The 22,625-nt window shown below is 44.6% G+C and overlaps 1 long non-coding RNA gene across 1 annotated transcript in view; it reads right to left on the bottom strand.

The window, feature by feature from the left end:
* Positions 1-22,625, bottom strand: part of LOC132505998 (uncharacterized) — a 58,806-nt gene that overhangs the window by 26,475 nt on the left and 9,706 nt on the right. The window lies entirely within an intron of this gene.

Raw genomic sequence — 22,625 nt, 5'->3', positions numbered from 1 at the left:
GAGGACGGATGTGTCTGGCTCAGGACCCAACTCCACAGGGCTTTTCAGGAAGTCTAATCAAGCCAGAGCATTTGGGCCCTCAGTATCAGTCCAAGGAGAATTTCCCTCTGCAAGAAATCAGAGCTCTTCACAATGGGCAGATATTGGTGGTGGTCAGGAGGTACAAGCAACCAGCCTCAGGAACCTGGCTCTTCAAGCACAGGGCCACAGGGAGCTGTCCATGGTTTGGGTGTCCTCCCCACCTGCTCTCCCTCTGACCTCTGCCAGGGCACAGTTGGCTGGAGGGAGGCTGTGGAGTTAAACCGCTCGGATTTTGAATTCAGCTTCTTTTCCCAAGGGCAAGGGATTAAATTTTGTGTTTCTGTGTCTCTATCTGTACACGGCAATGATAAGAATGACCACCTCTTGGATCATCGTTAGGATTAAATGAGTTAAAGCATGAAAAAGTGATTATCACAATTCTTGGCATATAGTCTAAGTACTCAGCATACTCCCACCCCAACCCTCTGCCCCCAGCAACTGGCCCAAGAGACAGATTCACCAGGTTTTCTCTCATCTCTCTTGATGCTCCCAAAGCCCCCTTCCCCTGAGGAGCTCGCTGAAGGTCTGAACATCCTTGATCAGGACTTTGTTTAGTGAGCCAATGCTTCTCCAAACCTTGTTGCCCCAAACACCCCCATTCTTTACGCTGGTGGTGCTAGAAAATTGCATGTGTAGCATGTTGATTTAAGAGCTCATTATTAGAGAAATGCAATTCAAAACTATAAGGAGGGGGTTTCCCTGCTGGTCCAGTGGTTAAGACTCCACGCTTCCACTGCAGGGGGCACGGGTTCAATCCCTGGTCGGGGAACTAAGATCCCTCATGCCATGTGGCGTGGCCAAAAAATTAAACAAACAAACAAAAACACTACAATGAGGTACCACCTCACACCAGTCAAAATGGCCATCATCAAAAAATCTACAAACAATAAATGCTGGAGAGGGTGTGGAGAAACGGGAACCCTCCTACACTGCTGGTGAGAATGTAAATTGTTTCAGCCACTATGGAAAAGAGTAGGAGGTTCCTCAAAAAACCAAAAATAGAACTATCATATGATCCAACAATCCCACTCCTGGGCATATATCCGGACAAAACCACAATTCGAAAAGATACATGCATCTCAATGTTCACTGCAGCACTATTTACAATAGCCAAGACACGGAAGCAACCTAAATGTCCATTGACAGATGAATGGATAAACAAGATGTGGTATATATACACAATGGAATATTACTCAGCCATAAGGAATGAAATAATGCCATTTGCAGCAACATGGATGGACATAGAGATTATCATACTAAGTAAGCCAGACAGAGAAAGACAAATATCATGTAATATCACTTATATGTGGAATCTAAAAAAAAAATGATACAAATGAACTTATATACAAAACAGAAATAGACCCACAGACATAGAAAACAAACTTATGGTTCCCAAAGGGGAAAGCAGGGGAGGGATAAATTAGGAGTTTGCAATTAACATATACACACTACTATTTGTAAAATAGATAACCAACAAGGACCTACTGTATAGCACAGGGAACCATACTCAGTACTTTGTAATAATCTATAATGGAAAAGAATCTGAAAAAAAAATAGATATATAGTACATCCCTTCTCCGAGCCTCAGTGTTCTCATCTGTAGTACAGGAAGTGACAGCACCTAACCTCCTCTGTATGCGATAGGACTGACTTTTGATAAATGTTAGCAATGTTGGCGTGTGTTGATAGAGGCAGGACCTAAGATTTCTCTCTTTCTGTGGATGACACCTTTGTGAGCTGGCTCCAAATGAGACTGTGAGGCCGAAGGGGATGACTGATTCCCGCGTGTCCCTCAAAGTGAGAGAGGAAACAGTTAAAGCAGCTAGTGATTGACGTGCCCCCATCTCTACCCTGAGCGGATGCTGGCAGCTGCAATAGCAGCTCTGACCTCCAGGACCCAAGACCCTGATTTTGCTGCTCTCTGGTACCGAGGGAATCCCGGCCAGCCTGCCTCAGGTCTTCTCCCTGCCCTTCACTCCAGCCGGCCCTGGGGCCCCCCAGCTTGCCCCCTCTCCCTCCAAGCGGAGGCTGGTGCCCGCTCTTCCTTCTTTCTCAGCTGGGCTTGTTCCCCAGATGACCCTACAGCTGCATCTTTCCAAAATTAGCTGGATCCTGCATTTGACTCTGGTAATAAATTACCCAAATGGAGAAAATTGAGTAGTTAACTGGTTCACAGGAAGATAATTAGATTTGCTGAGTCCCTGTTATAGGCAAATAAAGAGGAGGATTGTTTCTCAATCGCCTTCATTAAAGGGAGTTGCTCTCATCCAGGGGCCCTGCCCTGGAGGTCATCAGGGCCCTGTAGGATTCCCTAGCGCTCCTGGTGCTTCATTTCCAAATACAGAGTCAGGTGATACAGCGTAGCCAGTGCAGGCTTCCAACTCTAAAAGCCTGGGCTTGAAGCCCCAGCTCCACCACTTACCACCTTTGTGACCTTGGGCATCTGATACAACCTCTCTGAGCCTCACTTTCCTCATCTGAAAATGGGAATAGTGTTGTGTGCTTCACAGGGGTATTAGAAGAATTGAATGACATAATGTAAAAAAAATACATGGTTCTTCACTCATTGATAAATTTTTCATTGATAAAGTTCATGAAGTTCACTGTTCGTTGATGAAGTGTTCATTGGTTGGGAGCTAGTTTACCATAGTATCATCATTACTGTTGCCACCACAGCACCATGCCTCCCTATCATGGAAACAGAACAGATTCTCTCAGCCAGTGAAACATACATGGAACCAGGGGAACGTTAAGTCAACATTAAATCAAGCATTATATGCTGATTGATGCAGAGCTTACACAGGATGGGGAAGACGTGAGGGTCTCTTCCAGCCTATTCAGCTCGTCCCTGTCTTCCTGATATTGGCTCTGCCTTTTGGTCCTAGGCTCTCTGGGTCACCATGTGGCCACCCATCTCTCAGCAGCAAGTTCCCAGAAAGGCCCTCCTAAACACAGCATCTCATACCCACCTATGAGCCCCAGCCCCTTGACCTTTTAAAATTTCATTTACTCCTCTCAAGGCCAGCACCCTCTAGGGTTTATCACTCTGACACTTCTGGTAGGTATAGATCTACATGTAGAAGTCAAGGGAGTTCTCTGGTGGCCTAGTGGTTAGGATTCCAGGCTTTCACTGCCATAGCCCAGGTTCAATCCCTGGTCGGGGAACTGAGATCCCTGAAGCCCCTCGGCATGGAAAAAAAAAAAAAAAAAAAGGAAGTCAAAAGCCAGACCTTTGACTGGCAGTTCTGGAGCCAGACTGCTTGAGTTTGAATTCAGTGTGGGTATCTGTTGTGCCTTTCTAAAATGGGGTTGATAACAGCAGTACCCACGTCATAGAGTTATTATGACTAAATACATGTGTGGTGATTAGAGCAGTGCTTGGAATTTGTAAGTGCTCAAAAAGTGCTCTCTATTATTACCATCTAGTTCTGATGTTGGATTAGGGCAAGGAGAGGTCTATAGATAGAATGGAGAAAGGCAGGGCCAGAGGGCTTCACCTGGGTGTGGACTCAGAGTGGAATATCTTAGAGACACTTGGACCATCTCCACTGGGAAGATTAACTTCTGGGTATAACTTCTCATATCCTCTTAGGTAACTATGTTGTATTGTCTCGTTTCTGCTCGAACCCTTGACAGTTAATCCTCCGGACTCACTCTCAGCGGATAATTTTGCTTTTTGTTTCACTGAGAATATACAAGTGATTGGAAAAGAACTTTGACAAGCACACATTTACTCCCCACCTGGACTCTGTCCGTATATCCTGCTTTTCTTTCTGTCACTACAGATGAACCGCCTGTGTTCTTTCCCAAGGCCAACCTTTGCCTTATCACTAGATCCCATCCTTTCTTTCTTACTCAAGGACATCACTCCAGCAATTTACTCTCTCTTTCCTGAAGCATCATTTTTTTTTCTACTGGAATATCCTATCAGCATAAAAATATGCTTTATTTCTTCATTATAAAAAACAAAGCAAGGGAGTTCCCTGGTGGTATAGTGGTTAGGATTCAGCGCTGTCACTGTTGTGGCCCAGGTTCAATCCCTGGTCGGGGAACTGAGATCCTGCAAGCTGAGTGGTAAGGCCAAAAAAAAAAAAAAGAAGCAAAACCCTCTTGATCTCACAAACTTTCCAGCTATTACCTCACTGCTTGGCTTCCCTGTACAGCAAAACTTGTTGAAAGTAGTTGTTAATAATTGCTGTGTCCAAATTTTTCTCCTCCCATTCTCTCTTGAATCCACTCCACTTAGGTTTTCACAGCCACCACTCTACCAAGACTGGATTATTGTAATCACTAATGGCCTCCATATTGCTAAATCCAGTGGTCAATGGACAGTTATTATCTTGCTTGACCATGAGTTGGAGAGGGGTTATCTGGCCACCAAATCTCTCTTTCTTCCTATCTGGACCATATCTCCTAAACTTATCTGTAGTTACATATGGCCACATGACTGGGTTCTGGCCAATGGAATGTGGGTGGAAGGGAGTTATGCAACTTCCAAGCCTGACTCATAGAAACGTCTTGTACTGGATACTTGCTCCTCCAGATCCACTCCTCACCTTCCTCACGCTGTTATGTGCCTCGGGAGCCTAACTGCTGGAGACTTTTATCAATGAGCCTTCTGGTTTCTGGTTGGGTTGAGTCAATGGGAGGTACCTGCAGGAGACTGAAGGGAGGGAACAGAGTGGGGTCAGGGTATTTGTCCCCCTGGCTCTCTCCTGTGGGGTTGAGTTGGCTGTTTTCCTCTGATTCAAATCAAAGCTTCAGTCTGGCATCTCTCCTCATGTAGTTCTTTCTCTCCCCCATTTCCACTACCATTTACTTTCTCTTGTCTCTTCAGACCTGGGGTGGTAATAGCTCCCACTATCAACCATATCAGAGTTACAGGAATCCTATAATAGTTTTCCTGCCCCTGCTCACAGCTTTTTTTTTTTTCTTTCTTTTTTTTTACTTTTTGGCCGTACTGCACAGCATGTGGGACCTTTGTCCCCTGACCAGGGATAGAACCCGTGTTCTGTGCATTGGGAGTGCAGAGTCTTAACCCCTGGACCATCAGGGAAGTCCTACTCACACCTTTATAGGTAGTCTCTTTGTTAAACCTTTCTCAAATTACCCAACTTGAATGTGTCCTGTTTCTTGCCAGACTCTTACCAATACATGTCCCGTGCACCATCCTCAACTGCCACCCCCATTTACTGGCTGACATCGGCACCCTTAGTGACCTTGAAAACCACAAGGTGAGGGGCTTCCTTGGTGGCGCAGTGGTTAAGAATCTGCCTGCTAATGCAGGGGAAAAGGGTTTGAACCCTGGTCTGGGAAGATCCCACATGCCGCGGAGCAACTAAGCCCGTGTGCCACTACTGAGCCTGTGCTCTAGAGCCTGCGAGCCACAACTACTGAGCCTATGTGACACAACTACTGAAGCCTGCATGCCTAGAGCCCATGCTCCACAACAAGAGAAGCCTCCACAATGAGAAGCCCACGCACCGCAATGACGAGTAGTCCCCACTCGCTGCAACTAGAGAAAGCCTGCACACAGCAGCAAAGACCCAATGCAGCCAAAAATAAATAAATAAATAAATAAATAAATAAAATTGAAAAAGAAAACCACAAGCTGAAGATGACTCAGCCTCCGGCATCATGGGACCCTGATTATCATCATGGAGCAGAGAACCGCTTCTCCTTTCCTTTTATCCTTCCCCTCTGCTGCTGAATATACTTGATACGAGTGAGAAATAAACATATTGCCTATGCCACTGAGACATGGGGATGTCTCTATCATGGCAGCTTAGTTCTGCTGGGACTAATATAACCTACCTGCAGTATTTGGCACAGTTGATGATTCTCTGTTCTTGGAAACACTTCCTGTGCTTACCTTCCATGACGGTGCATTCTTCTAGTTTTCCTTCTACTTCAATAACTACTCTTTCTTAGTCTTCTCTGTTGCTTCTTCCTCATCTCTCCAACTAAGCTGGATTTCCCCAGACTCAGTCCTTGATGCTCTTCTTTATCTCCACTTACTTCCTGGTGACCTCATCCAGTCTCATGGCTCTAAACACCCCCAAATTTATATCTCCAACCCTGACTTCTCTCAAGAACTCTTGGCTTGCATATCCAACTGCTTGCTTGATATCCTTCTTTAGATGTCTAATAGCATCTCAGACATAACATGTCCAAAATTAAATTTCAGACCTGTTCTAAACTTGCTCATCCTATAGCATCACCATGTCAGGAAACAGCAACTCCATGCTTCCAATTGCTTAGCCCCAAAACCTTGGTCTATCTCTTTTTCTCTTATCCTATGTTCAGTTTGTCAGCAAATCCTATCAGCTTTATCTTCAAAATATATTCAGAATCTAACCGTTTTACCACCTGTGCTATCTTGGCCTCAGGAGGTACCAGGATTTGAGACGGGAAACAGTCCTGCCACATCACTGTCAGCATCATCTATTACTGAATCCTAGCCTTGAACTGGTTTGATTGTGGATTCTTCCAAGAACTCTTTCCTAAACCCCATCAAATCTTCCTGGTTCTCTCCTCAGACACAGACCTATAGACCGGACTGTTTCCAGATAACTCATTCTCCCATCCCAGCAGACACAGGGCATCAAGACCTCCTATAAGGAACATTCAGCAGAGGAATGGGATAAGCACCATTAACAGCTTTTAGCACAATTTGAACTGGCTCTGGGGTGGGAGAATAAATAGTTTTGAGGAGATCTTCACCCCCCAAACCTCAAAGAATGGTCACTGGATCCTCATTGAGCTCTGTTTCCCTAGCGTAGAAACTGACCTTCTCCTTAGGATTCCAAAGATATTTATCTGGGTCATTCCCCCAGATAAATATAGGTAAGTATAAAAGCTAGCTCATTCCTATCAACCAAAGGATGGATGTTGACACAGTCAGGAGCTCACCTGGGAAGTCTGGATCCTATAGAAGCCAGAGTGATGCTTTACTGACTCCCAATAATGTATTTTTTTTTTTTTTTTGGCGGTACGTGGGCCTCCCACTGCCGCGCCACCCCCCCCACCCCACCCCCCCCCCCCCGCCGCCGAGCACAGGCTCCGCACGCGCAGGCCCAGCGGCCATGGCTCACAGGCCCAGCCGCTCCGCGGCACGCGGGAGCCTCCCAGACCAGGGCACGAACCTGCGTCCCCCGCATCGGCAGGCGGACCCCCAACCACCGCGCCACCAGGGAAGCCCCCAATAATGTATTTTAAGCAGAAGAATGGCATGACTAGATTTGTAACCTAGAAAAGGTTACTCTGAAAAAACAAAACAACAAAAACAAAATAAAGGGATTACCTTGGAGGCTGATGTGAAAAATGAAATGACGAGGGACAAGAACGTATGGAGAGAGACCAGGAAGGTGTGGCAGCAATCCATATGTTGAGAGGAGATGAGTGGGGTGATCTGAGGAAAGGCGATGCAAATAAGGATGGAGGGAAATGGCTGAATTCAAGAAACAGTATTCTCTTTTCTTTAGAAGGAGTGATCTTCCTAAACAGCACCTCGAATAGCATGACTCTCTAAAGTTCTTCCATAGCTGCCCAGGGCCTCCAAGCTGGAGCTCAAAGTCCTCAGCATGGCTCATCTCAGCTCTGTGTACACCACAGGCTCTGCCATCCTGAGATGCTGTCAGTGCCCCGTAAGCACGAGGGGAGCTCAGGCACCCAAAGGTTTGCACAAAAAGTTCTTTCATGCCTCATGTGCCTTATTCCCAAAATTTCTGTCCTGTGGCTTCTGTCCCAACCACTAAAATACTAACACCAAGTTCATCAATGACTTTCTTCTTGTTAAATCTAAAATACATTTTGAATTCTTATCTTATTTGATCTCAGTGAACTTAACATTTGGCTACTTCTGCTTCTTCATATATATATATATTTCCCATTTTTATAGTATGTGCTCAGCCCTATTCCGGGTGCAAGGGATAGAGTGTTGGGAAAAGCAGACATTATTCTCGGCCTCGAATAAGATGTGAAGTGGTCTAACCAAGGATAGAAGTGAAGGGGGCACTTCCCTGGTGGCGCAGTGGATGAGACTCCATGCTCCCAATGCAAGGGGCCCAGGTTCGATTCCTGGTCAGGGAACTAGATCCCACATGCAACTAAGAGTTTGCATGCCACAACTAAGGAGCCTGCCTGCTGCAACTAAGACCCGGTGCAACCAAATAAATAAATAAATATTAAAAAAAAAAAAAGGATAGGAGTGGAGGAACACTAGCAATTGAAGGAGAGGAATAAAAAGCCAAGCAACTTGGCCTGTTATTATTTATCATGGTTTTGGAGGTTCTAGAAAATGCCAAAAGAGAAAATGAAATAACTAACATAAGCATTGGAAATAAAAAGCTAAAAAAATCTTATTTTCCTTTTTTAAAAATTTATTTATTTATTTATTTATGGTAGCATTGGGTCTTTGTTGCTGCGCACAGGCTTTTCTCTAGTTGCAGCAAGCAGGGGCTACTCTTCGTTGCGGTGCATGGGTTTATCATTGCAGTGGCTTCTCGTTACAGAGCATAGGCTCTAGGTGCGCAGGCTTCAGTAGTTGTGGCTCATGGGCTCTGGAGCGCAGGCTCAGTAGTTGTAGCACATGGGCTTAGTTGCTCTGTGGCATGTGGGATCTTCCTGGACCAGGGATCGAACCCACGTCCCCTGCATTGGCAGGTGAATTCTTAACCACTGCACCACCAGGGAAGTCCCTAAAAATATCTTATTTTCTAATGTTATTGTTTAATAACAAAATGCAAGAGGTTCCACTAAAAAAAATATATATGAATAAGATAATTTGATAAGGCGGATTCTTACAAGATAAATATATAAAAAATCCATAGCATTTCTCTCATTTTACTAATAAATACCTAGAAATGGAAATGTGGAAATATCCTATTAATAATAACTTCAAAACATCAAGAATATTTAAGAATGCATTTAATAAGAAAGGCATAGGAGGGAACCCCCTGTCTGTCCAGTGGTTAGGACTCATTGCTCTCACTGCTGAGGGCCTGGGTTCAATTCCTGGTTGGGGGACTAAGATCCCACAAGCCACTCGGCACGGCCAAAAATAATTACATTAAATTAAAAAGTCAAAAACTTAAGAACTAATTATAAAAAAGGAAAGGCATAGGAAAAGCTGTATAAAAACTGTACAGTTTATTGGAAGACATAAAGAAATCAATAAAAAGTGGAGGGAAAGCTTAATATAAAAATGTTAATTTTCTCCAAATTTATATGTCAATTTATTGGAATTCCATTTAGATTATCATAGGGTTTTGTTTGAATTGGATAAAGTGACCTCGTGGGAAAGAACAAATGCCTGAAAACTATGAAGAGTCTTATATTATCAGATATTAATTAATAGAGAAAAGCAAATTGAGGTAACAAGATTTTACATCCACTAGACTGCTAAAGAATAAAAAGGAACTATTGCTGGTGAAGATGTGGAGAAATGGTGCTCTCATACATTGCTGATGGAAATGTAAATGATGCAGGGAATTCCCTGGCAGTCCAGTGGTTAGTACTCTACATTTTCACTGCTGAGGGCCCAGTTTCAATCCCTGGCTGGGGAACTAAGATCCGACAAGCCACGGGGCAGAGCCAAAAAAAAAAGAAATGTAAATGATACAGGCTTTCTGGAAATCAATCTAGTAACATCTATTAAAATTTAAAATACATACACCCTAAGAAAAAAAGTACATATACCCTTCATCCTTCATCCAGCTAGCCTACTTTTAGGATTCTATCCCTCAGAAACAACAGCAACAGTACACAAGAACATATGTTTACTATTTCATTGTGTTAATAGTGAGAGAAAAATTGGAAACAAAGCAAATGTCCAATAATGGGAGGATTGGGGAATCAGGTCTGGTACTTGTTTGAAGTCACCAAAAAATATGAATTAGAACTATACTAATTGACATGGATAGAATTTCACAAGGTTGTATTTACTGAAGAAAACAAGATGAAGAAAGTATTTTTTCCCTCCCTGAAAATAATGAAAAAAACCTATACAGTAAGTCCCCTACATATGAACCTTCAAGTTGCGAACTTTCAAAGATATGAACATGCGTTCACATGTCCAGTCACATAAGTTAGTTCACGTGTCTGGGGTACATTGTCATGTGCGTGCATCCTCTACAAGTGTTTGTGCTTTTGTGTTCTTTACTGTACAGTACTGTATAGAGTACAGTAGTACAGTATCTTTATTTCAAGCCCAGGATATCCAGAAGCGAGTGTTAAAGCAGCGGTGATACAGCTGGTACTGCTAAAAGCGCAAAGAGAGACAAGAGGAAGAAGGAGTAACTGAAGAACCGAAGAGATTCATGACACAGGCACTGGCAAGGGGATTTTCTTTATTTGAGGAGGCACTGTTAATTTTTGAGGCACAGGATCCGAACGTAGAACAGTACACGAAGGTCGCAGCAGCCATTCAGAACGCAATCCAGTGCTACCTTTATCTATGACGAGAAAAAAAGAGCTACTACCCAGACATCACTGGATTATTTTTTCAAGAGGGTAGATAGAATTGAATCCAGCAAGGAACCAGAACCTAAGCCATCAACGTCAGGCGTGAGTGAAATTGCAGCTTGCCCTCCGTCTCCTATTGTTGACGATCCTTCAGCTCTACCATCTCCCACCTCCTCTCCCTCCTCCAGTCAGTAACTCTTCTTGCCTGTTCACTGGATGCCAACCTCTGTATGCCATCTGTTGTACTGTACTACTGTACTTTTCAAGGTAATGTACTGTAAGATTAAAAATGTTTTATTTTTGGGTTTTTAAAAAAATGTATTATTTATGTAAAAAGTATTATAAACCTATTACAGTACAGTTCTATATAGCCGATTGTGTTAGTTGGGTTTGTAAGCTAACTTTGTTGGACTTACGAACAAATCGGACTTATGAATGCACTCTTGGAACGGAACTCGTTCGTATGTACGGGACTTACTGTATAATACTTGTGTACGTGTCTTAAATAATTATTGAATATAATTATATAAGCATGAGGGGAATATGAAAGTTTATTAAGATAGGATTAGATTCACCTGTAAACGAACAAAACCCAAAATAACAATGGCTTAAATAAGATAGTCCCAGGGGTTTCCCTGGTGGCGCAGTGGTTGAGAGTCCGCCTGCCGATGCAGGGGACACGGGTTCGTGCCCCGGTCCGGGAAGATCCCACATGCCACGGAGCTGCTGGGCCCGTGAGCCATGGCCGCTGAGCCTGCGCGTCCGGAGCCTGTGCTCCGCAACGGGAGAGGCCACAACAGTGAGAGGCCCGCGTGCCGCCAAAAAAAAAAAAAAAAAAGATAGTCCCATTCTTCCCTCATGTTAAGGTCCAGATGTAGGCAATCTTGAGCTGATGTGGTTTTTCTCTTTCATAAAAACCTCTGGAACCCGGGCTCCTTCCAGCTTTCTGTTCTGCCGTAACTAGCATGTGAACGTCATCCTCAAAGTCCAGTCTACCCAGACTTATCCTCAGACTTCACGTCCCAAGCAGCAGGAAAGACAAAGTGGTTAGAGAAGGGGAAAGGATGCATGTAAGCAGTCTCTTGAGGAAGATTTCTGGATGTAGCAAAAAAACCCACGCTCATTGGTCAAAACTTAGTCACATGAACACATCTAGCTGCAAGGGAGAATGGGAAATGTAGTCTTGAGAATTTTTTTTTTTTTTTGCGGTACGCGGGCCTCTCACTGTATTTCTTATATTGAACCACTTTATTGACTTCTCTTATTAGTTTCAGTAATATTTTCAGTTGGATTTCATGGATTTCCTAAAATGAAAAGAGTATAGTCTGGACGTAAAGATAATTTGCTATTTATTTTAATATCGATCTCTTTTATTTCTTTTTCTTAACTAATGACATTGTTCTGAGACTTCAGAAACATTTTGATTAGCAGCAATAATAGTTAGCACTTCATTTAATGGAAACAATGTTTGATGTTTTACCATTAAGTTTGCTGCTGTGGCTTATGATTTAAAAAGAAAATGTGTATTCTTGGCCCTCCCGTTCTTTGCTTACTAAGATATTTACTGCCATTGTTGCCATTATTGTCATTATCATCATTATCATCATCTGAAATAGATGTCACATCTTAATTAATGCATTTTTGGCATATATTGAGATGACCATAGGCTTTTTTCCTTTCACCATCTAATGTATTACAGAATGCTTGATTCAACACACATTATTTAATGTTGAACCAATCATTCTTCCTGGAATAAACATTATGTGATCCTGACGCACAATTCTTTTAATATACTGCTGGGTATAACTTACTAATATTTTATTTAAGACTTTCATGTCTATAAATGCCTATTTAGACTTTTGTATTATAAAACACACTGCATTTTTGTATTATAAATTACATCTTTTCCTGTGCTAGTTTAAATATCTAGTTAAAATGACAGAAATAGTATTTTAAAATACGATTTCCTAGAACTCATTCATAAAACCATCTGGGTCCTGTTGCTTGTGAGCTTAGATTATTTACAACCTTTTCCATTTTATCAAGGGGTTTTGGTTCTTTAGAATCAATTTTAGGAACTTATATTTTCAAGAAAGCCATTTCAGATAAATTTTTAGACATATAACATAAATTTTAACATTGGGCATTGTGGTTTTTTTTTTTTTGTTTTATCCCCTATTTTTTTGCTCATGCTTGATAGTTCGAAATTTTTCTTCTTCTGTTTTACCGCTTCCTTTTTAAAAGAGCCAGCTCTCTATTTTTTTTTGCTTTCTAATTTATTGATTTCCATTTCTATCTTTAATAAGTCCTCTTTCTTAAAATATCTGTGTTCTACTCTCACATTTGTTGATGACTCTGCTGGGAGAATTCCAGTTCAAAAAATATGTTTTTTTCACAAAGACATAAAAATGCCATTATTCCATTATAATAACAACGAAATAAAACTGTTTACATTAGCTACGTGTGTAATACCCAGTGATGTCAAGTATGTGAGGGAAAGCTACTTTCAGACATCAATGATAGGAATGCATGTTGATACAGCCATTCTGGCAGGCAACTTGGCAATATGTATGAAAAGTTTAAGTGGGTATGCATTTCAACAAACTATTCTACTTCTAGCAATTTATGCTTAGACAAATAACTAGTCCAGTAGGTATATATATATACATATGTGTGTATATATATATATATATATATATTTTTTTTTTTTTTGCAACACGTGGGCCTCTCACTGTTTTGGCCTCTCCCGTTGCGGAGCACAGGCTCCGGACGCGCAGGCTCAGCGGCCATGGCTCACGGGCCCAGCCGCTCCGCGGCATGTGGGATCCTCCCGGACCGGGGCACGAACCCGCGTCCCCTGCATCGGCAGGTGGACTCCCAACCACTGCGCCACCAGGGAAGCCCGTAGATATATATTTAAAAGTATATTTTTCAGAATATCATTTCTAGCAGTGAAAATTAAGAGATTGAATAAATGATGTTATAGCCACATAATAAAAGACAATGCAGCCATTAAACAGTATGTGATAGGTTTATGTTTTGAGTTGATATAAAAAAAGCTGGTTAAAGATAACAATATAAGATTCTAGTTATGTAATTACATTGCATGTAATCTGAAATGCTATTGATTCAAGTGTGAGGGTGGATATTTCTGCCAACAGGCTATGCATCTTTCCTATTCACGATTTGTGCCATTCTTTCAATAAGTATGCCTTAATAGAAAAAAGTAATTTTGAAAAAAGAATTCCCAGTTGTTCACATATTCTGGGGTATATATAATAAACATTTACTAGATGCTATGCTGGGCATGGGAGGTGATGAGGAAAAAGAGAATTAATGCAGTTCTTCACTTGGATGGTGAAGAGAAGGTAATATTGGTTGCCTAGAGAGCACAGAGGATTAGTGGAAGGATCCCCCCATCCAGGAAGTAGAGACTTCAAAAGACAGAGCAGGAGCCCCTGAAAATCCAAAAGGGAGGGCAGGCATCTTCTCTTGCCCCAGTCTATCCAGATCTTTTAGGTTTCCTCCAACCCTGAAATACTGGCTCCTGTCTCCCTCTTTTGACTTAGCTTCCTACACATACTCAACATCTCTCACAAGTGCCCTGTGCATCTGTCCTTCAAAACACCCACAATTCCCAAAATGTCTCACACATCCTTGTGTCCCCCTGTCTTTCCTGATGTGGTTCCTCTCTAGTCGTTCCTATTACTTTTCCCTAGAACAACATCCCTTGGTTCTATAAGATCCTGCTTGTGGTAGATTACATGATTATTCAGCAGATATTCATTGCTTCTCACTACACCTCCATGGGAAGAATGTATTTCCTTGCACCTTGATTGTCAGCTTTGCCATATGACCTACTTTGGCCAATGGGATATTAGTACACATGAGGTCCAGAATGCACGGAATAGACCTGAACCAAATCCATGGCTTAGAGCCATGCTCATGTAAGCCCAGACAAGATCAAGGTCAATGCCCAGCAAACCTCCAGTCACCTGAGTGAGAAATTTACTAATACTATATGTATTGTTGCTTGACACTGAGATAATTTCAGTGTTTTTTAGGCAGCAGTGGCTGACTGATACACAGTTAATAAGGTCTTTCGCCCTTGCTTGTTGTGTTTTGGACTTATCCTCTGGGTTCCCCCTCAAATCCTACCTCCCATATAGTACAACTTCAGAAAAGCTTTTATCATACTGTATGGTGATTATCTGATTAACATGCACTGTTAAGCTTCTAAGTGCATCTAAACGTTCTGGGAGACCTGTAGTTGAATTCCTCTTTGGAAACCTAAAAACATCCATTGACACTCACTGAATAGCTAAAATTTGTGATTAGTGAGCAAGTTACACCAAAATCTATGAATCTGTGAGCATGTGAGCACAGGTTGCAACAAGTTGAATATATAACGCTTGATATTTTCATGCACCCGTTGGATAACAGAGAGAGGCCGGCCATTGAACCTACCTCAGAAAAGGGAGAATAATATGGTTGGGGATCACGACCCATGAATTCTACCCTCGGGGAGGAAATAAAGGGGGCAAAGCACCTCCCTTCTTTGAAGCAGTGTCTCAGTCTGTTTGGGCCGCCATAACAAATTACCATAGAGAAGGTGGTTTGCAAACAACGTATATTTATTTCTCACAGTTCTGGAGGCTGGGAAGTCCAAGATCAAGGAACTTGGTAGATTTGGTGTTCGGTGAGGGTCTGTTTCCTGGTTCATAGACAACCTTCTTTTAATTGTGTCCTCACATGGAGGAAGGGGTGAGGGAACTCTCTGGGGTCTCCTTTGTTATTTATTTATTTATGTTATCATTTTTAATTTTGGCCACGCCACATGGTTTGTGTGATCTTAGTTCCCCAACCAGGAATTGAACCTGGGCCCTCAGCAGTTAAAGTGTGGAGTCCTAACCACTGGACTGCCAGAGAATTCCCTGGGGTCTCTTTTATAAGGGCACTAATCACATTGGTAAAGGCTCCACCTTCATGACTTAATCACCTCCCAAAGGCCCCACCTCCTCATACCTGTCATATTGGGGATTAGGTTTCAACACATGAATTTGGGGAGGGACACAAACATTCAGTCTATAGCAAGCAGTGATTAAAAATTATAGGACAGGGCTTCCCTGGTGGCGCAGTGGTTGAGAGTCCACCTCCCGATGCAGGGGACACGGGTTCGTGCCCTGGTCTGGGAGGATCCCACATGCCGCGGAGCAGCTGGGCCCGTGAGCCATGGCCGCTGAGCCTGTGCGTTTGGAGCCTGTGCTCCGCAACGGGAGAGGCCACTACAGTGAGAGGCCCGCGTACCGCAAAAAAAAAAAAAAAAATTATAGGACATCCAAAGCTGTTTTGATGTTTGAAAAACGAGAAGCCTTGACCAATAAAGTCTGAAGGCAGTGTGGGTGAGAACTGAATGTTGTTTATGACTGTCTGGGTAGGAAAATAATGGTTGGTCAAATGATCTTTGATCACGCTCTGTCTCGCATTGTAAGAAAATTCTCATTGTTGATTTAAAAAATACCAAATGCCAGAATTGTGCCTAGTCTGAAGGAAGGAGTCACCCATGATTCTGGCAAAACTCTCAATCACCAAAGTCTAGGGGACTTCCCTGGTGGTCCAGTGGTTAAGACTTTGAGCTTCCACTGCAGGAGGCATGGGTTTGATCCCTTCTCGGGGAACTAAGATCCCACATGCCATGCTGTGTAGCCAAAAAAAATCACCAAAGTCTAGTCCAGGGTCATTACTAGCACATGGCACATGCTTGATATAAGTGTGTGCTGAACAAATCAACAAATGAATATTTAAGTGTGCAGAAAGGGGACTGGGCATGTCCTCTGCAAACCAACCAATCCACAGAGATATTCCAGAACGTAAGTGTCTTCAAGGACCTTGGAGAAACATGTGTGACCCCATCTCAAATCTGAGGTTGGTATGAACTTAAAGAAGTCCAGTTACATGTGCAATATTCCCGAAAAAGCGATTTTCCAATTATATCACAAGCCTTAAAAATGCCTGTACCCTTTGACCTAAAAATACTCTTCCTAGGGAGCGCTCTTGAAGGCATTAATCAGAGACATAGATAAAGATCTAAAATCACATTTGTTACACGGTTATTCCTAATAACAACAACAACAAAAATAAGGACTTGTTACCACAAACTGCTTTGTGACTTGTCAGTTACTGTGGGCACTGTCAAATTTGCTGTGTCATCTGTCTTCAGAGATTCAGGACAATTTAATTCGAAGGGGCCAGGACTGGGAGAAGGGATAGAGAGAGGGAAGGGGAGAAAGGTAGAGAGAGAAAGAGAGGAAAGGAGGAAAAAAAGAGTCAGGAATGGAGTCAGGGAGAGAGAGTAAAAAAGAAACAGGAACAGGGATGGAGACAGAACAAAGACAGCAGTTCCTGGTGAGTTGCCTGTGGTGAATAAATGTTTGTGGAATAAAGACTTAAAAGGGGAAAGAGTCAGAGATGGGAGTGGATTGAGAGGCGGGTTCCCAGCTCCCGACCACATTAGACCTCATTCACCCTGGAACACCCGCCGCTGAGACCCTGGCACACAGGGAGAGGAAGCTGGCAGCAGGGTGGAGAAGAGGGAGGCAGGGAAGGGGCAGGGCTCTTGGCACTGCTGCTGAGACCCTGGGTGAGCAGGGCAGAGGGAGGAGGGCTGCCTGACTCTGTCATGGGCTGGGCTTGCAGGGAAAGAGCTCAGGTCACGTGGGGTGGTGGTGCCATGTTGTAAGACCCTTGTGGTGGGTTTGGATGACGCTGCCTCCCCCACCTTCCATGAACTCCTGTTTGCTGTGGGAGTCACCTTATCAATTTTCACTGGGAACTGCTGTTGCTATGCTGTAGCTGCCTTTGGATATTCTTGCAATGACTTTAGAACTTATCCTTCAGTTATTTCAAGTTTGTCCTTTTCATGCATAACTCAGATCTCAGAGGAGGAATCTTATCCCCCTTTCCCCTCTTGGTAGACTGGTGCGTGTGCGTGTGCGTGTGCGTGTGCGTGTGTGTGTGTGTGTGTGTGTGTGTGTGTGTGTGCGTGCGTGCAGTGCACGTGTGGTGGATTATATTTTCTCTGGCTCAGAATCCCTGCTTCCACTGAATGAGCTCAGTTTCAGGACGTCTTGACTTCTCATCCTGCCCTTCTGGTGCGCACTGCAGCATCGCATCCCAAGCAGCCTTACCCCAAACATCACGCCCACACAGTGTCTGTATGAGTAGCAGTCCTTACTGAAGGTCTGGTGCAACAGAGACATTTTATACTGCCCTGTGGCTCATCCCCTTCTCCACCTCAAACTCCCAGCTTTTGCCTCTTCTTACCCCTCCAGGTTTCCTTCAGAAGCCCAATTCTCTCCCTTTGATTTGAAACAACAATTTAAGTCTCCACCCTTTCCTCATCTCAGGGTCTACCTTTCACATCTGCAGCATGCTTACAGTGCTTTATAAACAAAGGGCTGCCCACTCTGTCCCACTTTGCAGTAGCCAAGAACCAGCAAGGACTCTGAAAGATAAGGCTGTCTTAGATTGAGTTTCCAGAAGCAGAGACTTGAAGAAGAGGATTCATGTAAAAATTATTTATTTAAGAAGTGTTCCCAGAGGGCTTCCCTGGTGGTGCAGTGGTTAAGAATCTGCCTTCCAGTGCACGGGACACGGGTTCAATCCCTGGTCTGGGAAGATCCCACACGTTGCGGAGCAATTAAGCCCGTGCGCCACAACTACTGAAGTCTGCATGCCTAGAGCCTGTGCTCCGCAACATGAGAAGCCACCGCAGTGAGAAGCCTACGCACTGCAATGAAGAGTAGCCCCTGCGCACAGCAACGAAGACCCAATGCAGCCAAAAATAAATATAAATAAAATAAAATAAAATTTTAAAAAAAGAAGTGTTCCCAGAAAAAAAAACTGGTTGGGCAGTGAGTGGGGAAGTGAGACCTGGGAAGAAAGGAGGCTAAGGAAACAGAGCAAGCAGAGTCCCAAGGCGGGGCAGGCCTGGAGCAATCTCTCATGGGAACTCTGGAGACATTTTAAAATTAACCCCACAGGGACTTCCCTGGTGGTCCAGTGGTTAAGACTGCGCTCCCAATGCAGGGGGCCCAGGTTCAATCCCTAGGTCAGGGAACTAGATCCCGCATATACGCCGCAAATAAAGATCCTGCACGTGGCAACTAAGATCCCCGAGTGCCGCAACTAAGACCCGGTGCAGCCAAATAAATAAATAAGTAAATAACAAAGGAGCAAGAAAGCTGGAGGGCTATACCCCCATGTTTTCAGTCATTTGTTAAGGGCTAATCCTGAAACCGGGCAAGACCCTGTGGGGCTTCTGGGCACAAAAGCCTTTCTGTGTCCCCTTCTCTGCCTTCCAAAGGGCAGGTTCAAACAGTTGCTAATCAGGGGAAGGAGGGGATGTGGAGATTAGGGAGGAGCAGTGAAGAAACAATACTGCAGCCTTGGGGTAGGGTTCTGCTTCCTCCTCAAGGGATATACATAATATCTTTGAGCTCTTCTGCAGAACTAAACCCCCCACCAAACGGAAGATGTTCCAGAGAGAAGGTCATAGTTCAATAACCTCGAGAACCACAGATCACGAGACCACCTGATGCCAGAAGATCTCTAGACTGAAGGAATGCAGGTCCTGCAGGCACCAGGATCCTTATCAGCAACCCCTCCCCTTGACTAAAACTCCTCACAACCCTCCCCCCACCCCAACCCCCGGGGCTGGGACACACAGTTTTGAGGGCATTAGCCCGCTGTGAGCCCCTTTGCCTGGCAAAGCAATAAAGCTATTCTTTTCTAGTTCACCCAAATCTCTATCTCTGAGATTTAATTTGGTGTTGGGGTACAGAGGCCAGATTCGGCGTCAGTCCTGGCGGGGGGTGGGTGGGACACACATTCCTAGGTTCTCTACCAAGAGATCAGGTGCAGGCTTCTGGGAGCGACATCACTAGGAGACCTAGTGTGCATAAAAACAGCCCAGGAGTCCTGGGGGCTCTGGGCACAGCACCAATAGTATCTGCTTCGGGGCCTTTCCCTTCCCCTCCCTTCCCCATCTCTGCGAGGGAAAGGTTGCCGTGTAGAGGATGATTTCCTCACTGATGGGAGTCATGCCACCCCTTAGCAGAAGCAGCTGTCACTGAGGATATGGTGTTGGCACGTGTGGTATAATGAGAAATATACTTGGTTTCCATCCCTGGTCCCGGGAGCCGAGCTCCTAAAATCCCAGTACTTTCCTAAGGGATAGGAGTATCTTTTGTTATTCACAACAAGCCCTCTCTACGACATCTGAGTTTATGCTAATGAGATGACCTGGGGGAGGGGGCCCTGCATAGCCTCAGGAAGGGGCTGGTCACTAGAAAGACTGAGTGATTCACAAGATTGGAACTTTCAGTCCCACCCCCTGATCTAAGGGAAGGAGTTGGGGGCTGCAGATCAAGTTCCATAAAAACTCTTGCACAAGGAGATTTGATGAGCTTCTGGGTTGGTGAACACACCCACTTGCTGGGAGGGCAGAGCACCCTAGACCCACAGACAGAAGAAGCTCCTGAGCTCAGGACGCTTCCTGACTTCACCTCCGTGGACCTCTTCCGTGGGCTGCTCATCTGTATCCTTTGTGATATCCTTTTTAATAAACTGGTAAATGTAAGTAAATGTTTCCCTGAGCTTTGTGAGCTGTTCTAACCAATCTATAGCCGGTCGGTCAGAAGCAGAGGTGACAACCTGGACTTACACCTGAAACCGAAAAGGACCCTGTGGGGCTCCCGGGCACAGAAGCAGAATTTGACAAAAGACAATACCCATTCATGATAAAATCTCATAGCCAACTAAGAATAAAAGGGACCTTCCTTTTCCTGATAAAGAATATCTACAAGTGAAAAACACTACAGCATACATTATGCTTACTGGTAAGTTATTGAACACATTCTCTGTGGAATCAGGAAAGGGACAAGGATACGCTGTATCAACACTTCCAATTTATCATTGCATTGGAGGCTTGCCAGTAAAAATAAAATAAAATAAAGATTGAAGAAGAAAAAAAAAAAGCCTTTCTGTGTCCCTCGAGTTTTGTTTGTATGAAATAGGCTTCATTCAGCCTCCATTACCTTCCCTGAGCTCTAAAGGACAGGTTCAAACAGTCCCTAATCAGGGAAGGGAAGGGATGTGGAGACAAGGGAGGAGCAGTCAAAAAACATAGAGCAGCCTTGGGGCAGGGTCCTGGTTCCCCCTCAAGGGATACACATAACAATATTTTTGAGCTGTTTTGCAGAGACTAAAAGCCCCACCAGGTGAAAGAAGTTAACAGTATGCTGCCCACAAGCATGTAGACTCCAGACCAGCTGGAACCAGAAGGTTGATGATGATGATGACTCCCAATTACCTCACCACCAACCAATCAGAAGAATGTCCGTGAGCTGATCATGCCCTCCTCTTTGAACCATTATGATAAAACTCCTCACTACCCTCTCCAGGTCAGAGCACACAGTTTTGAGGATATTAGCCCACTGTGGCCCCCTTTGCCTGACAAAGCAATAAAGCTATTCTTTTCTACTTCACTCAAAACTGTCTCCGAGACTGAACTCAGTACTGGTGTACAGAGGCCGAATTTTGGCATCACATCTGAATTGGGGGCAGTCTTGCAGGACTGAGCCCTTAAACTGTGGCCTCTGGTGCTATCTCTAGGTAGACAGTCAGAATTGAGTTCAACTGTCGGACACCCAGTTGGTATCTGCTAAGAGCTGGAAGACTTGCTTGGTGGTATTGAAAATACCCCAGAGCATACTTCTTCCTTCTCCCATTTTCCAGCCTCTCTCAGGCATGGGTTAGCATCTCAGGAGGGCTGCAGGGTGCTCACGGTCGGAAAGGAAGGGTGAGCACTCACACCAAGTCCTGGGATCAGCCCCTCAGAACCTGCACGTGGAACTACTCAGCTCCCCTCCTAGAGGGGGAAATAAAGTCCCCACCCCAGGTCATGGAGCCCTGGCTGCACAGGCGACTACTGCTCTGTTCCCTTTCAGAACCTGCCCCACCTGACTTTGGTTTGCTAGATGCCAAGGGCAAGTTAGCATCATGTTTGAGACACAGCTCTCCTGTCTGTGGCTATCTACCCCATGCTGGAAGCAAGGTAGCCAGTGTTGTTGTTGCCCAAGTCCTGGCTTTTGGGGATGGCCCTCTGACAGAGGATGAGAAATCTGCTGTTTTCCCCACTTCATGAAGGTACCCTCAGGGACTGGAGTCATAGCCACATGGACCCCTTGAGTCTGAGGGGCTGCTGGTGACCTCTGCGACCCTGGGCTGTCCCTCAAGAGTGTGCAACAGTGCCTCCCCTGGGATTAACTCTCCTAACGGGGGGAATGGGATGGGTGAGATACAGCTGGATCTTGGCCATCAATGCTTTTCCAGTAGACTTGCGCTTGCTCCAGCCAAGCCTGACTCTCTTTCCTCATTTCAACAGCACCCTCCTCTGCTGTTCTCCGCACAAGTGTCACTGTTCTGAACACACGCGCAGAGAACTCCTCTCTGCTCACCACAGAACTGGATACCATGTCAGGCATCTGGCCAGCCATGGCAAGGCTCTGAGAACCGGAGGCTGCTGCAGACTTCCTGCAGTTTCCTCTGCTCCTCCTCTCGGGTATTTTCCACATTCCAACGCCTGTGCATTGTGGAGGCAGTGACACTGAAAACACGTGCATTTCTTTCCACCTTGTCCCCAAAGCCTCAGAATGAGAGTAGAGAAATTAACAGGGAAAAAGCATGTATCCACAAGGACCAAGAGGGCTGGAGAGGATGCAGGAACAGAAGACAGATGACAAGAAAAGCTGAAAAGTCAGTGGTAACTGATTTAGGAGAACAGAGAAGGCTGAAATCTAACCCTGAGAAGGGAGGTCGTGCACAGTAAGAGGCAGCAGGTGGACTCCTTGCCACAGGACTCCAACTGGAACAGACCTGAAGATGGGGATGAGGGGTAGGACTGAAAATAGGAAGGGAGTCCTGGCTGTGCATCTGTTTGAGGCACAGGGAGACCCCCAGACCTCCACTCCCGCCCCACACAACCAGACGACTGCCCGCCCCTGCAGTGGAAGACGATG

The sequence above is a fragment of the Lagenorhynchus albirostris genome, chromosome 15 (genome assembly GCF_949774975.1).
Source record: "Lagenorhynchus albirostris chromosome 15, mLagAlb1.1, whole genome shotgun sequence".
Taxonomy (NCBI): Eukaryota; Metazoa; Chordata; class Mammalia; order Artiodactyla; family Delphinidae; genus Lagenorhynchus; species Lagenorhynchus albirostris.
This window is presented reverse-complemented; position numbering and strand designations above follow the sequence as displayed.